The sequence below is a fragment of the Aulonocara stuartgranti genome (assembly GCF_965226115.1).
Source record: "Aulonocara stuartgranti genome assembly, chromosome: 9".
In the NCBI taxonomy this organism is placed as follows: Eukaryota; Metazoa; Chordata; class Actinopteri; order Cichliformes; family Cichlidae; genus Aulonocara; species Aulonocara stuartgranti.
The window spans coordinates 4,430,347-4,448,432 of NC_138960.1; positions in this window are offsets into that span (position 1 = coordinate 4,430,347).

Sequence of the window (18,086 nt, forward strand, 5' to 3'; positions counted from 1 at the left end):
GATTTGAACCCAGCACCTTCTTGCTGTGAGGCAACAGTACTAATCACTGTCCCACCATTAATAGAGCAACCGCCATGCTGCCTAGTATCAGGTGAAAAATGTTTTTGATGACAAATTTATTGTGTTTTCCAAAAAGAATAACACAAAAAACACTGTGCATGTATTCAAATTGTTACAACCTCTTCAAATAAAATGAATCAACTATACTAAAAAACAACCTCATGCCAAAGTGTTCTTGTCAGTCAGAAAACCTACAGTCTATAGTATTATTGTCACTCTGACCTCTCCTTCAAGGTCAGTAGATTGAGTTGAAGGTCAGATTTGACCTGATATTTTAAATATTTGTGTTGCCTTCTATATGTTCAAAATATACACCACGCTTAAAGGAATTATAGTTTCTTCATTATGAAGTTAGTTATAATTAGTTATAATATACGTAAAGTTATAATTCATTCAGCTGACATCGAAGACCTTTGTGGGTGTAATCCAAATTTGAATTTTTATTGTTAATATAACCCCATGCTACACCCCTAAAAGCGTTTTCAGGATTCATTCTAAACCTTTCAATCTCAAGTTTGAATGACACAGATGCATGTAAACGTTACAAAGAATATAACCTCCTCGGTTTACGAAGTAGGAAACTCATCTTCTTCTTCATTCTTTAAAGCCCCTGACAATGGATGAGAGTTAAATGTAGATTAACTGGTAAAAATCCTTCAGGTTAGCTCTCACTTCACCACAACAGTCCAGTACAATACCTGCATTACAGCTGTTCCAGTCCACAGCTGAACATCATGATCCACCTTCCTATCACTCCTGAGAATACTTCAACTCCTTCATTTGGAATACTATCACTACCCCAACCCAGAGACAGCAATCTACCATCTCTTGGCACAAGACTGCAAATATGAGCTGCAAACCACACGCCGAAGGTTATGTTAAGCCAACGTAACCACGTCAAAAGCAGGAATGTAAGTCTGCGGTTCCCAAAATGGACACATTTCTCTAGACAGGAAGAGAGAATCAAACACCCACTGAAAATACTTTGTCACCAGGCCGCTTCCACATCTTTTAATGGCCGCAGTAGTCTTTAGTAGTGATGTGCGGATCGATCCTGAAATATCGATTCCTCCGATACCAATCATTTATGTTCTAGAATCGATTCTCACATTAAAATATCGATATTTTAGTAATTTAGAGTAAATTTGTAGTTTATCATTAACAGGAACACAGTGGAAAGAAACTATAACATTCGGATTGCCTACATTCAAAGGAACTACTTCCTCTTCCGCCTTTCATAGTCATGTGCGAAATACGGCTGTATAAATGTCTCGCAGCCCCTTGGCGTGCGCACTCACAACAATGGCTGAGCGTAATTGTGCGGATGTATTTTACCTCCACAAACAGCTGAGCCGTGGTTTGCAATAAATGTGGCAAAAAAAGTGAGGTGTTGTGGCCATACTTGCCAACCTTGAGACCTCAGAATTAGGGAGACATTCAAAAGGGCTGTTTGGGCGGATAAATATATTTTACAGGGTTTATTTATCGGATAAAATACGTTAAATGTCACCGTTATTATTGGCCGGCCCGGAAACAGCGGGGGTGTCCAAATTCAGAGGCTGCTTCCACCTGAGGACCGGTGTTGTGCCAAAAAGTGATTGTCTGCCAAAAACTGATTTCCAATGTTTCTGTGTATTTTTTATGTGTAATATCTTTACGTATGTTCGTAAATAGACTTCGGTGAACAGGGTTTACAAAGGGGTTATATAGAGAATTAAAACAATATCTGTTTTTCAAGTATCTTTACAACTCTCTGCTATTGTACTTACATTATAACCAATCCGGTCCTTTATCCCCACTTAAAATATTTTTACAGAAATATTGTAATATTTGCTGCCATTTCTGCTGTCCTCTTGGCCAACTTACTCTTACAAAAGACATTTTTAATGTTAATGAGATTTTTTTTTAACTGTTTAAATAAAGGTTATATAAAAGTCACTGCCAAAAACTGATTGCAGCTTCTACCTTGTTACACGAATGTTGTTTGTGGCTCAAGATGACTTTATGTCATCCATGAGGGATGCATTTGACATATGTTTCACATATTATAGCCCAACAAGTTACTTATAGCAGTTTAAATACGAGCAATCAGTTTTTGGCAAATACCGGAAATCAGTTTTTGGCAGACAATCACTTTTTGGCACAACACCGGCCTTCGCGGTCTAAAGAAAGCCGGGTAGTACGTCACGAGCTCCCTCGGTGGAGTGAAACTCTGCCGTCTGCTCCTTGCTGTCTAAAATATAACCGGACACTGACGTAAACTCTTCTGTTTAATCAGTTTTCTGTTTGACGTTTATTCAGCTGTGTGAAAACCCTGGAGGAACCCTCCCGAGGGATTAATAACGTTTTATTTAATCTAATCTAATCTAATAACTTTAATCTCAGCCAAACCGATTTACTCACAAACAAATAAAACACTGAAAAAGCCAAACAAGAACATTTTTAAGTTATCAAAGTGACTTGTACATCATGTTTAACCCGAGTGGTGAAAGACCGCGGGGGTTTGAAGACGATGTGTCGGTCGGCTCAGATATTTGAAGTTTACACAGCTACATTCTCACCTGAAAATATGTTAAAAGTTTTTTTGCGACCCAGAAAGAGAAATAAGAGTAATATTAAAACTAAGTCGCTGCCATCATTGTTGGAAACTGGAATTGGCTGGGCCGCGCTATGAATTCTGCGATATGGTTTTTCAACTTTGTTGTCCGGGTGGAAAATCTGGAGAAAGGTGGGATTCTCCCGGAAAAATCGGGAGGGTTGGCATGTATGGTTGTGGCAACATCACTAACCTTGTCAAACACCTCAGAGTAAATCATATCACAAAATATGACGAGCGTATGTTGAGGCGAACTGAAGAGGAGGAGAGGGACAGGTGCTGCTAGGGTGAGAGTCTCTCATGGAGTCCTTTAGTGCTGCAGGCAGGCAACGTGTTCAAATAGCACACAACTTTAGTTTTTTTATTTCTATATGATGAACTCTGCATTATTAAGTGATAAGAAGAAGGTATTCTGATGTCCTGTAATCATTATGACGCTATAATTTGAGATACAATAAATAAAATCCGTTTTGTACAAAGTATCGGTATCGGATCAGTATCGTCGATACCACCCTGAATATTACTTGGTATCGGATCGGAAAGGAAATCAGTGGTATCGCACATCACTAGTCTTTAGCAAATTAAATCTGAGCCATATGAGGACTTCTTCACTCAGACATTGTTCTAAGGGGGAAGTCTGCATCTGTGTTTGTTGGAAAAATGCTAAACTATAAATATTTTTGAATCACTGTGTTAAACCCAGTTTTATTCTTGTATTTGTTATCTCCATCCTTCTCACAAACTTAAAAAAAAAAGTTGATGCCTAGCTTCTCGGGCCCTGGCATCACTCTGGATGTGTTACTCCACTTTGCCTTTAAGCTTTCTCTTCTTCTTGCCTTAAGCAAGCTGGCACAAAAATGGTGTTATATTGCCCAGACCTCAGTCATTCCTTTTCCTTCAGACTGGCTTTTTCTGCCTGTGCAACTACCATTGTGGCCTTTGCTTTTCATCTGGTTATTGTAGTGAGGCCTGCCTAAGACAGCTTGAGGTCATCTGGTGAGAATACTGCAGGTATCTCAGCAGTGCATGAGTTCATTGATTCAAAGACACCTTTCAAAACATGCCTGAGGTCTATATCTGCAGCACACCCACCACAAAATGGGCCACAATTGTCATCCCAATGCACAATATTTAAATGTTTTCTCATTCTTTTGATTTACTGTATTATAATAATGGCCTTATTATTCTATATCATAGAATAAATTCTATTCAGTTTATATTTTATCAGTGCTTATTAAGGAGAAAGAGGAAAGGCTGGGAATTATAACTAATCTTTAATGCAACTGTTACAAACTTGGGCTTTATTGTATACCGCACAGTTTTATTTCAAACTATTAAATATTCACAGCTGAAAATAATGGCCAGAAGAGCATGACAATGACTAGCATGAGATGGTGTCCCTCCAAAGTCAACTTCAGGCATGCTTTCACCTGGGCAGGTACACAGAACAGCAGTTAAGGCCAGGAAACAACCCAAAACTCTCTGTGCCACTGCAGGGCATTTAGGGGTTGCAGAGGGGTATAATACCTTCTCTTTCAAAAGGTGTCTTTCAGGAGCGCTAAATGAATCAAGCTAAAACCTCTCTGGAATCTTTAGTATCCCTTGATGTCCCAGCTGCTTTCCCATCTTTCTTTGCTAAAAGAGTAAAGAGAGATGAGATGAGAAAGCAGAAAAAAATCTCCAGAGACAGTGGAGACAGAATAACAACTATTCAAACCTTCTGATGACCAGGACTCAGTATGCTTGTGATGGACCGAGTTGAAAAACAGGAGGAGCCCAGGAATTATTAGAAAAATATAGTTTCCATCTATTTAACCCCCAAAAATTAGATTTACAAGACTAATAAATGTTGCGCTCATAAAAGAGGTCAAAGAAACAAAACTGAACTCAGGCAACGACTGCAAACTTAACAAACCAAATGACTGCTCAAACATACACAATTGACCTAAACATGAATTGACATACAAGGGTATATATAATGGCTGATCAGACCATTGTGACACATGAGGGGTAACAAACAAACACAATCATAAATCACAAACGATGCAGTACAATCTAGTTTGTTAATAAACTAAACACTAAAGAAGAAAATCAAAAACCCCATTAAACCCTAAACTCAAATATTTAATTAAATACAAATACTTTGTTTTTAAAATAAAGAAAACACACATTCCCCCCTTCAGCAGGAAGTGGTGGTGTGGTCCAATTATCTTCCTTTGTATTTAATGGTTTCAAACCCTGGCTACCATCTTTTGTCCAGCAACTCCCAGGGATGATGGCAGGTAAGAAATAAAAAGACAAAGGTTAGTCAGAAAGCAAAGAAATGAAGTAGTATGAATACATAAGTAAACTAAATGTGCGCGCTTACAAATAGAACAAATGTATCCAAACCAATCAATGAAGTTATTGGGAACTAAAATGTATTACTATGTTCAAAATGAAGAAAATACAAAAGTTACCGACTTTAGAGTGTGGCCACGGGTTTGGCCATCACAATGCTAAACCTTTCGGATGAGAAATGAAATGTAGACTTGCATTTGTTTTGCTTTGAAATATGTCATAAAATGCATCATTAAAGCTAGCCTAACTTTTTTTTTTTTTAAAGACAATGACTCAGTCGAGACGTCGAGCGAGCGGCTGACTTGTTTTGACTCCCAGCTTTTGTAAAGTAGAGGAGATTCCAAGTACAGGGTTATGGTGGCTTTTTTAGTTTTTCTTCAGACATTTTATAGATGCACTGAGACTGTGCAGGACTCGTAATTAATATTCTTTGTTACTTTGATTCAATGCAGATGTTGGTAAATGGACTGATTCTTGGATACATTTTTTTACATTTTTGGATACATTTTTATGAACAATGCTGGGCATCCTCTGCACACGGCCATAAACAATCAGAAGAGTCTGTTCAGTGACAGGTTGCTTCTCCCCAAGACAAGAACTAACAGACTTAAAAACTCCTTTGTCCCACACGCCATCAAACTGTTTAACTCCTCTCTGGAGGGGAGAGGGAGGGGAAACAGGAGGACAAAGGAGGGGGGAACAACTAAGCTGTAGTGCCTCTTCACCTCACTGTACAATACCTTGTGCAATACTTTTTGTAAATAGTCAACAGTGCAATAGACTCAATACTTGAAATGTGCAATTCACTTGTATTTTTATTTTTTATTCCTATTTATTCTATTTATCCCCTTTGTATATTTTATTTATATTTGTCTCTGTATTTATATATGTGTGTGTGTATATGTATATATATATATATATATATATATATATATTTTCCCAGAACTACCAGAAGGCAACATTGCAGACATAGAGGACAGTTACAAGTACTTGGGGATCCCACAGGCGAATGGGAACCATGAAGAGGCCGCTAGAAAAGCTGCAACCACCAAGTACCTGCAGAGGGTCAGGCAAGTCCTGAGGAGTCAGCTGAATGGTAAGAACAAGATCCGGGCCATCAACACGTACGCCCTGCCCGTGATCAGGTACCCTGCTGGGGTAATAGGCTGGCCAAAGGAGGAGATAGAAGCCACTGACATAAAGACAAGAAAGCTCCTTACCATGCATGGAGGGTTTCACCCCAAATCCAGCACCCTGAGGCTGTACGCTAAGCGGAAGGAAGGGGGCCGGGGACTGGTGAGTGTCAGCACCACAGTCCAGGATGAGACAACGAACATCCAAGAATACATTAGGAAGATGGCCCCAACTGACCGAGTGCTCAGTGAATACCTCAGGCAGCAGAAACCCAAGAAAGAGGAGGGAGACGAGGAACCATCATGGAAGGACAGGCCCCTGCACGGTATGTACCACCGGCAGATAGAGGAGGTGGCTGATATCCAGAAATCCTACCAGTGGCTGGACAAAGCTGGACTGAAAGACAGCACAGAGGCACTAATCATGGCAGCACAAGAACAAGCTCTGAGCACAAGATCCATAGAGGCTGGGGTCTATCACACCAGGCAAGACCCCAGGTGCAGGCTGTGTAAAGATGCCCCAGAGACAATCCAGCACATAACAGCAGGGTGCAAGATGCTAGCAGGCAAGGCATACATGGAACGCCATAACCAAGTGGCCGGCATAGTGTACAGGAACATCTGTGCCGAGTATAACCTGGAAGTCCCGAGGTCAAAATGGGAGATGCCCCCAAGGGTGGTGGAGAATGACCGAGCTAAGATCCTGTGGGACTTCCAGATACAGACGGACAAAATGGTGGTGGCTAACCAACCGGACATAGTGGTGGTAGACAAACAGAAGAAGATGGCCGTAGTGATCGATGTAGCGGTTCCGAATGACAGCAATATCAGGAAGAAGGAACACGAGAAGCTGGAGAAATACCAAGGGCTCAGAGAAGAGCTCGAGAGGATGTGGAGGGTGAAGGTAACGGTGGTCCCCGTGGTAATCGGAGCACTAGGTGCGGTGACTCCCAAGCTAGGCGAGTGGCTCCAGCAGATCCCGGGAACAACATCGGAGATCTCTGTCCAGAAGAGCGCAGTCCTGGGAACAGCTAAGATACTGCGCAGGACCCTCAAGCTCCCAGGCCTCTGGTAGAGGACCCGAGCTTGAAGGATAAACCGCCCGCAGGGGCGTGCTGGGTGTTTTTTATATATATATATATATACACACACACACACACACATATATATAACAATTCTGTAACTGTAACTTCGGTCGTTGCTGTGCTTTTTGGAAGTCGAATTTCCCAGAGGAACCCACCCCAGGGATTAATAAAGTTCTATCTTATCTTATCTTATCTTATCTTTTCTAAGTGAGCACTTGGGGAAAATAACCTGGAGTCTGCACCTTTTCTACTACTACTTCTTACAGAGATGTAGTTTTAACTTCACACACAGAAGCATAGAGAGCAATTTGGGTTCAGAATCTTGCCCAAGGGCACTACAACAAGACTGTTGGAACACAGGGACCAAACCATCAGCTTGCCCATTAGAAGAACCTGATCAACCTCTTGACCCACAGCCATGCCGGTGTTCTACTCAGCATACAGTTTGCTGGATTACAGAAATTGTTCAAGAAATAACAAAGGAACACGCTTTATAACCAAAGCTTGATCCTTTCAGCCTTGCTGCTTGTTCAGGTTTGTAGAGGATAACTGTGGGCCATTATAAAATTAGGAAATATAATTTTGAACTATGACTAATGGAAATCTATCCTAGTAGGTACTGAAAATAAAAACACAAGCTGACAAAGCAGAATAGTGAGGCCCCTCTAAGGAAAAAACAGAAAGCTTCCTCCAGTATGGATTTCATTTTCAAAGGCTGTAGCTGTTTTAACTACTATCAAATATTATATAAGTTCCAGGGGATTTAATAATGCCTTTGCTGTTGTGCAGCAGGATAAGTTTCGCACCAACACCACTCCTACTGGCTCTTCAGAAACAGATGAAATTATACCATTCGCTAACTTGAAGCAGTCCAGCTTACCATAGCTGGTTTCAAGCCAATGAACATTCACACAATGAGCCTCTTGAAACCTCAAGGAAAGGACCACACTTTGATGAATTCAATTAAAAGCTTCTGCCATGATTGGAGTCACATTATTACAGTCACTTTGAGGCAGGAAATGTTAAAGCAATTATGTTAAACTCAAAAAAGAGAGAAAACCTGTGCTTGCTGAACGTCGTCTGGTGATTCAGATGACCTACATTTGTAATTACATGAGCATTGAGCCATTTCATTTCATGGCACTGTTCTCTCTGCTGCTTTAATGGCATGAATGTTCAGATGTTTTTACTGCTGCTGGAGCAAGCAGATAATTTGACTGATGAGAGTTATTCAAAAGCACTGGGTACGCTTCCTATTTCTGCTTGCATGTTGACTTTAAATTTCAAGCTGCCACTGTTCCTATTAAAAGATATCTGATGGCATTCATGGCATTGGTATTACTTTCACAGCTAATCTGCCAAACTGATAACATGAGGAAGTGAGTGTCTTATAGACAGAAAGCAAATGGGATGACACTAACAGACTCTCTATTTAATCAATGATCTGTACTATCTCAACCTTCTCATTCAAACTGCTGTTGCCTTGCCACCAACATAAATCAGATATATTTGCATAAACACCTTATCATTTAATTACAGCTGAGAATTCTCCAATCATACATTGAGATTATGCTTCTGTAGAGGCCACAGTGACCAAAATGATTAAAAACTGGAATCCAGACCATATGTATGAATATAGTATAAATATGTATGTATGCATATCTCCCTCTATATATTTATATATACTACCAGTCAAAGGTTTGGGGACAACTTCTCATTTAATAGTTTTTCTTTATTTCTACTACTTTTACATTGTAGATACATAATGAAGACATCAAATATATGAAGCGAGATATATGGAACGATGTAGCAAAGAAAGAACTGATAAATAACTCAGAATATGTCTTTAGATTCCTTAATGTAGCCTCCCTTTCCTTTGTTGACAGTGGTGCAAACCCTTCTCTCAATGAGCTTCATGATGTAGTTACGGGAAATGGTTTTCACCTCACAGGTGTGCCTGTCATGGTTCATTTGTGGAATTCGTGCCTTTTTAATGGGGTTGTGACCATCAGCTGTGTTGTGCAGGAGTCAGGTTGGTGCAGCCCGTTCTCACTCCCGAGGCGTAACATGTCAACGTTTTGTCACGTCCCGCGGCGTTCCTGAGGAACGCGAAAGGAGACCTTCGGCGTTCTTATGGTACGCGGCGGGTTATGGCTGGAATCCAGTGCAATGATGCTCCCGCGGTAATAGACGTTCCAGCTCTGTATTCCAGCCTTAAACCTAACCTTATTCCTAGCCCTAACCATAGCCTTATTCCTGATCTTAGCCAGGACTATAATGATGTTAAATAGCGTGTTTCTAAGCGATTTGAAGAAAAAGAGTGAACATGTGTAGATGGAGTCCAGACGGTTCTCATATTTCCTCTTTTTTCCGAGGTCGTCATTTAGGAACGTGGTGGGTAGCCGAAAACGTAATATGTTGACGATTTGTCACCTAGCGTAAAATGTTACGCTTTGGGAGTGAGAACATGTTGTTTGGTGCACAGCTGACAGCCCTATTTGACAACTGTTAGAATGCATATTATGGCAAGAACCAATCAGCTAAGTAAAGAGGAATGACAGTCATTACTTCATCAGTCATTACTTTCATTCATCAGTCATTACTTTTATGTCCTTACTGGACATAAAAGACGGTCTTTCTTATAACTTTCCGGAGTTCAAGTTTTGCAACACGGACGCTCCGTTTGCAGACCCCCCATTCATCTCACCTGAGACGCCTTTGTTCTCTGGCCCTGGAGGCCGCAAACGCCGACGCAGAGGGAGAAGATCTGGCGTTCTGGTTCGACTGAGACGGCGCACTTACAGACCACCGTTACCCAGTTTATTACTGGCTAATGTGCAGTCTCTGGAGAACAAGCTGTGCGAGCTTCGGGCACGGATCTCATTCCAGCGAGAGATGCGGGACTGCTGCGTGATCTGCCTCACAGAAACCTGGCTATCGGACAAAGTACCGGACTCCGCAATACAACTGCCGGGGTTCTCTGTGCACCGCGCGGACAGGTCACAGGATCTTACTGGGAAAAGCAGAGGCGGTGGTGTGTGTTTCATGATCAACAACAGCTGGTGTGATTATGCGAACGTGCACCCGGTCAAATCCTTCTGCTCACCGGACCTGGAGTACCTGATGATTAAGTGCCGGCCATTCTGGCTACCGAGGGAATTTACAGCAGTGATTATTACGGCTGTTTACATTCCCCCACAAGCCGACACTGACCGTGCACTCAGGGAACTGTACAGCGCGATCAGCAGCGAGGAAACCGCACACCCAGAGGCAGCGTTTATCACAGCCGGAGACTTTAATAAGGGAAACCTGAAGAAAGTCTCACCAAAACTCCATCAACACATCCTTTTCAACACACGTGGAAACCGGCTACTCGACCACTGTTACACCTCTTTCCGGGATGCGTACAAAGCCCTCCCCCGCGCCCCATTCGGCCAATCAGATCACTGCTCCATCCTGCTCCTGCCCGCCTACAGGCAGAAGCTGAAACAGGAAGCTCCAACCCGGAGGGCGGTGCACTGTTGGACGGACCAATCGGAGTCTGCGCTGCGGGACTGTTTTGATCACGTGGACTGGGAAATGTTTCACGTGGCCGCCAGAGACATTGATGAATACACAGACTCAGTCTGTGGATTTATCAGGAAATGCGTGGAAGATGTCGTCCCATCCAGAACAGTCAAATCCTTCCCAAATCAAAAACCCTGGATTAACGGAGATGTTCGCGCGGCACGGAACACCGCCTTTGCCTCCGCGAACACATCGGACTACAAACACGCACATTACCAACTTCGGAAGACGATCAAAGCAGCCAAACGTGAGTACAGGGACAGGGTGGAGCAACAGTTTGACATCCCTCGGAGTATGTGGCAGGGACTAAACACGATCACAGACTTTAGAGGGAAAACCAGCACACCGCAGACCACGGCCTCTCTATGTGAGGATCTAAACGTATTCTACGCTAGATTCGACACAGCGAACACCATGAGACCGGACAGTGTGCGCACCGCGGATGACGTCAGTGCGCACACTGTGTCTGAGGAGGATGTGCGGAAGTGCTTCAGGAAGGTGAACGCACGCAAAGCTACTGGTCCGGACGGGATTCCCGGCCGTGTCCTCAGGTCATGCGCGGCTCAGCCGGCTGGAGTGTTCACGCACATCTTCAACCTTTCCCTCTCTCTGTCTGTAGTCCCAGCCTGCTTCAAAATGGCCACCATCGTCCCTGTACCCAAATCCTCCACCATCTCCTCATTGAACGACTGGCGACCTGTAGCCCTGACCCCCATCGTAAGCAAATGCTTCGAGAAGCTGGTCAGGGACTTCATCTGCTCTGCACTACCCGACTCACTGGGCCCTCTACAGTTTGCATACCGCCACAACAGGTCCACTGATGATGCCATAGCCCTGACACTACACACTGCCCTGTCACACCTGGAGAAGAGAGACACGTATGTGAGGATGCTGTTTGTAGATTACAGCTCAGCATTCAATACCATCGTTCCCTCGAAGCTGGACAGGAAACTGCAGGATCTAGGACTGAGCAGCTCCCTCTGCAGCTGGATCCTTAGCTTCCTGTCTGACAGACGCCAGGTGGTCAGACGCCAGGTGGTCAGACTGGGCAGCATCACCTCATCCCCCATCACACTGAACACTGGTGCTCCACAGGGGTGTGTACTGAGCCCTCTCCTGTACTCACTCTACACCTACGACTGCACAGCCACTAACAGCTCCAACATCATTGTGAAGTTTGCGGACGACACTACAGTGGTGGGTCTTATCACCAACGGTGATGAGACGGCTTACAGGGAGGAGGTCAGCGCCCTGACCCACTGGTGTCAAGACAACCATCTCACCCTCAACGTCGCAAAGACAAAGGAGTTGATAGTGGACTTCCGGAGGTGCAGAGAAGTACACACCCCCATCACCATCAACGGCGCTGCTGTGGAGAGAGTGAGCAGCTTCCGGTTCCTTGGAGTACATCTGGCTGAGGATCTTACGTGGTCAGTACACACAAACAAAACAGTGAAGAAGGCGCAGCAGCGCCTCTTCTTTCTCAGGAGACTGAAAAGATTCGGCATGAGCCCCCGCATCCTCAGGACCTTCTATCACTGTGCCATTGAGAGCATCCTCACTGGATGCATCACCACCTGGTATGGCAACAGCACTGCCTACAACTGCAAAGCTCTCCAGCGAGTAGTGCGGTGCTCTGAACGGATAATTGGAGGTGAGCTTCCCTCCCTCCAAGACATCTACAGGAAGCGGTGCCTGAGGAAAGCGGGGAGGATCATCAAGGACTCCAGTCACCCCAGCCAGAAACTGTTCAGACTGCTTCCATCAGGAAGGAGGTTCTGCAGCATCCGGTCCCGTACCAGCAGACTGAGAGACAGCTTCTTCCATCAGGCCATCAGACTGCTGAACACGTCATAGACACCTCAGCTTCACTACTGGAACTTCAACATTATGCACTCCACACTGTATATAAATGCCACTTGTTTTGCACATATTCAACTCTGTATATTTTATATATTTTATTATTATTATTATTATTATTATTATTATTTTTTTTTTTTTACTATTTAATTTGTAAAAATGTGTATACACACACACACACACACACACACACACACACACACACACACGTAGGAAAATATTTAGTATACACATCCAGAAATGCATACACTATTATATATTGTACATATATTTATTAGTTTCAGGTTGGCCATTCTTGTATTTTGCTCGTTTGTGTTGTTGTGTTTGCACATCTCTGTTGCTTGTGGGGCTCGCACACAAGAATTTCACTCGCATGTGCTGTGCCAGTGTGCCTGCACATGTGATGTGACAATAAAAGTGATTTGATTTGATTTGATTTGATCATTACTTTAAGAACTGAAGGTCAGTCAGTCTGGATAGTTACAAAAGCTTTGACTGTATCTCCAAGTGCAGCCACAAAAACCATCAAGCGCAAAGAGAAAATTGGCTTACATGAGGACTGCACCAGGAACGAAAACCAAGACTCACCTCTGCTGATGAGGATAGCCAGCCTCAGAGATCGCAAGTTGACAGCACCTCAGATAGAGTCCAGATAAATGCCACACAGAGTTCCAGTAACAGACACATCTCTACATCAAATGTTCAGAGGAGACTGTGTGAGTCAGTCCTTTATAGTTAAATAGCTACAGAGAAACCATGACTAAGGAAAAGCACCAAGCAGAAGAGATTGTTTTGGGGCCAAGAAACACAAGGAATGGACATTAGACCAGTGGAAATCTGTGCTTTGGTCTAATGAGTCCAAGTCTGAGATCTTTGGTTCCACCTGCTGTGTCTTTGTGTGATGCAGAAATGGTGAATGGATGGTCTCTAAGTGCATGGTTCCCACTGTGAAGTAGGAGGAGATGGTGTGGGGGTGCTTTGCTGGTGGCATGCCATCCCATCCGGTTTGTGTTTAGTTGGACCATCATTTTCAACACAACACTGACCCCAAACACACCTCCAGGCTATGTAAGGGCTATTTGACCAAGAAGCCTCCACAGTCATCTGACCTTAAAACAGTCGAGATGGTTTGGGATGAGATGGACCACAGAGTGAAGACAAAAAGGCCAACAAGTGCTCAGCATCTCTGGGAACTCCTTCAAAACCGTTGGAAAACCATTTCAGGTGACGACCTCATGAAGCTCATCGAGAGAATGCCAAGAGTGTGCAAACCAAAGGGTGGCTAAAATATAAAACATGTTTTGAGTTATTTATAATGCCTTCAGTGAGAATATACAATTTAAATAGTTCTGAAAATACAGAAAAAAACATTAAATGAGAAGGTGTCCACAAACTTTTGACTTAAAAAGATTCAGAAAATCAAAAGCATTCTAATTACACAACAGACTATGAATCTTGAGGATGAATTGAACAAGATTTAATGATAAACAGAATTCAGTCAAGCTTTTTGGTGATTGAACTCTAATGTCCCACCAAAATTTAACAGATTCTGACTTTTGGGAATTCTTGGGGGTGTGATTTTGTTTGTCAGTATTGTGTGTTCTCTCTGCTGCTTTAATGTTTATTGTGTGTGAGTATTTGGACAGCTGCTGGGTTGCCCCAGACCTGACAGTGGCCGGGACAGTTATGTTTACATATGTGTTGTTTTGCATCTCTGAGAATGGGATAAGGGAATTCTGTGTGATATCTGAATATAATGTCTAATCTGACTTTTTTTTCATTTTTCATTTTTTTTTATTTTTTGCCCCACAAATTCTGTTGCTTTTGTGTTCCCTCCCTTTTTTCTTCTCTTTTGTTTGTATGTTCTATAAACTTGGAAAAACTACAAAATAAAATGTTAGACAAAAAACAATTGATCGGATTCCGCGTGGAGAATTAGGCAGGAACCCCAGGAAGAGATGCTGTTTGACGTGATAAAGGCTTGGCTGGAGCTCTGAGTAACGTGGGAGAGGTGGAGATGGGGACAAGGCGGACTGCAGGAAGGAGTCTGCAAGTGAGAATGACAGATGAGAAGTGAGATTTAAAGTACATGGAGTGGAGGCTGATTGTCTTGAACAAGGTGGTCAGAAAGACGATTGGACTAGACCAGCGATGTCAACAATGTGCTTGACAGCATGGGAAACTGGAAGTGATGAAAACCACCATAGATAAGCCACCAAAAACCCAGGAGGAAGAGATATGTTTGATCTTCTTTATTGAACTTGTACATAAACTAACTTCATGCATTTCAGTAGGGACAGATTTTTTAACTGAACATGATTTATTTCTATACCGAGGTCAGACAGGAAATTTGGTGATTAAACTCTAATCTCAATCACAGATAATTCCTGGATTTTGGATCGTGGGAGTGGTGACAACAATTAGACAATTTCAGATTATATGCTACATGTCAATGGTAAATCTGCTCTCCATGTTGTTATTGCTGTGCTTTGACTTTCCTGCGTTGTCAACGGTTTACCTTGGACTGGGCTCAGAATTCTCATCTTACCTGTTTCAATCACCTAGTTTCTCAACACGGGTTGTTTCGATTCCTGTGGCTGAACATAACTTCCATGTTAAAAAACTTCCTGCCTGCTCCCCTGGACTCATTCACCTCCTGGAAAGGATTAAACTGGACAGATTCTTTCCAAACATTTCCACTCCGTAGGATGCTTGCCTGGCAGCCTCTCCCTATGAATCATTGTTCCCATTTCCCAAGTAAGCCGTTACCTTTACTATTTTTATATTGACAAAACTCACCTCTGTGGAGTTAAGAGAACTTTTTTTCTACTCCCTAACATGGGCCCTGACAACTGAAACTGGGGAAAGTAGAGCATGCAGTAAGTCAGAGAGTTCGCAAAGGTCACAAGAGAGAAGACAGAGAGCTTGTATTAAAGGCTTGGTTGGAAAAGACAGCGCAGGATTGCAACCAATGGAAAGCCACCACTACCTATAAGCTGACTTACCAGGATTTTGAGCCACCTTTCTAACCTTTCTGCAGCTCCCTCCGCACCCTTGGCGTGGAAGAAGCACATCCACACTGTCGGCATGCCTCACCGCCGCCGGAACCTGCACTTTTGTTCAATGGAGCTGACACCAAGACTCCAGACCTAACTGCAGTGGTGAGTAAGCAGTTTCTTGAAACCAGCTCTCTAGGAAACCAAGGGAGCTGAGACTAAGACTATGTTGACATATGCTAAAGATTCTATAGTCATTCCATGTACCGCAAATCCACTGGAGCAAGTTTTGTTTCCAAGCTGGCTGGTAATGAGACTTTGCCTGCCTTTGCCTGACTATTGCCTACCTCCCTGTTGACTTAATTACAGACTGTCGATGAAAAACTGATTTTAGGAACATCAAGGCTGAAGGGAACAAGTCTGGACTTTTTATGAGTAAAATTGTTTCTAAGTTTGAACATTAAGAAGAGAGATAAAAATTGCAAAGTAATTTTAGCTCAAAGTCGAAAGTTAAGAAGTGACCTTTACTACACCTTTAAGCAGGAGTTTAGTAGAATGATGGGAAACAAACTTACAAACATTGTATTGTGACTTCTATCATTCAACTGTATTCCAGCTGAATACATCTTTACAGTGGCAGATAAATGCATAGACAGTAACTATAAATATGGGACAAAGTGGTGTGCTTACTGTGAGACAGAAGAAGGCAGGAGCTCTCCAAGTAAAATAATAGGAATGTAAAGTGGAAGGAGTTAAACCCTTTCTCATATAATGACTATCAGACTGAAGAAAACTGAACAGGGGAGAATTCGTTAGGATGGGACTGTAGCTGAAAAGGGTGGAATCAGTTAAGGAGTTGGACTGGTGTCTGAACACAGGTTCTTGAAAGCCTGAAAGTTCAAACGAGACAATGAACTGATAATGGCATTCCTGTGAACTGTCAGAAAGGCATCTCATGAAATCCATATGACAAGCAAGACAGAGTGGTCTTCAATGATGATGCTGGCAGCAGCTTCACTGTCAGATAGCACAGATATGTGTTTATGCTGTCAATTCTGACCAGTTGTCCTGATAATACCCCCCCCCCAAAAAAAAAAAAAAAAAAAACTTATAGGGTGCTACATCTGTGAAGAACTGGGGAGAGTCAGAAGAAACAGCGTCATCATAAAATAAATAAATAAATAAACACCATTCCAACTATCGAGTAGGGTGGATGAAAACCATAAACGTGAGCAACAACACTCATCTACTGAGACTGAACATAGCAGCTTTGGTACTGAGGAAGCTAGGTCAAATTAGTGAGACTTGAAGGCATTACCTTGGGCAGAGGTTCCCAAAGTGGGGGGCCATTGCAGGGGGGCACGGTATGAATTAAAAAAAAAAAAAGAACGCTTGGACACTGCTAGCATAATGGACAGGTTTTTGACGGGGCTCCCACACAAACGCAAAGCAGGAGATGAAGCATCGCTGAATATATTTCAAAACCAACTTCCTTACAAGCCAAGACTAGAAAATATGAAGAAGCATATCTTGCCTTTGGCTTCACCTACACAAGTGCCGAGGTAGGTCTCTCCTGCAGAATTGTTTTCCCCTGCGTCAGGAGCAGCGCTGGGCTCTCCAAATCACGGGCAAACAGTATCCCACATTCTTGATTTTTAGTTCACAAACACTTCTTACAATGACTAACTACCCCTGACAGTTTGGAGATGTTAGCTCTTTATACAGTAAAATTACAGTGGGATACAAATAATATATCAATCATAAAATTTGACACCCCCCCCTCCCCAACAGATATTGGTTTGTTGTTTCAAGACAACATTGTGCGATAAGGGTAGTCAAACACCAAGTTATTCTATAAGAGTTTTATTAGTCCAACAAGGATGAACAAATAAACAAATAACAAATAAACAATGTAAACATTTCACAGAACAATAAAACTCCAAAATACATCCAATATTTCATCAGGGATCTCTGTGGGATCTGTCTTGTTCATTCCGTGTGGAACCTCAGGAAGTAGTTGTGGTCGGGGGTGAAGCAGAGGTGCACATTGCATTTGCGGCACATTGCTTTTGGTGTACCATTGCACCCTGGCACCCTGCATCGTCCCTTGTCCCCAGTCATGATCAGCCAGTGGGCTGTTTGATCCAGGTGGACATCTTTGACTGGAATGGGAGCTGTCCATCCTTTCTTCCTCTTCTCCTCATATGTGCCAGCAATGGACTGGCTGGGACGACCTCTCTTCTTCTCCAGGTTTTTTTCCACGCATGCAGAGGCCCTCTGCAATGTAAGATTTGAAGGTATAGAGCCTCTTTTGGTCTATCTTCTCCATACCAGTGCCTTCACAGTCTCTTCTGTAGAGCAGCCAGGTGGTTACAGTGATCATGTCCAGGAAGTGGAACACCAGCCGGTGGTACCATTTCTTGGATCTAACTTTGTTGCGGTATAGTGC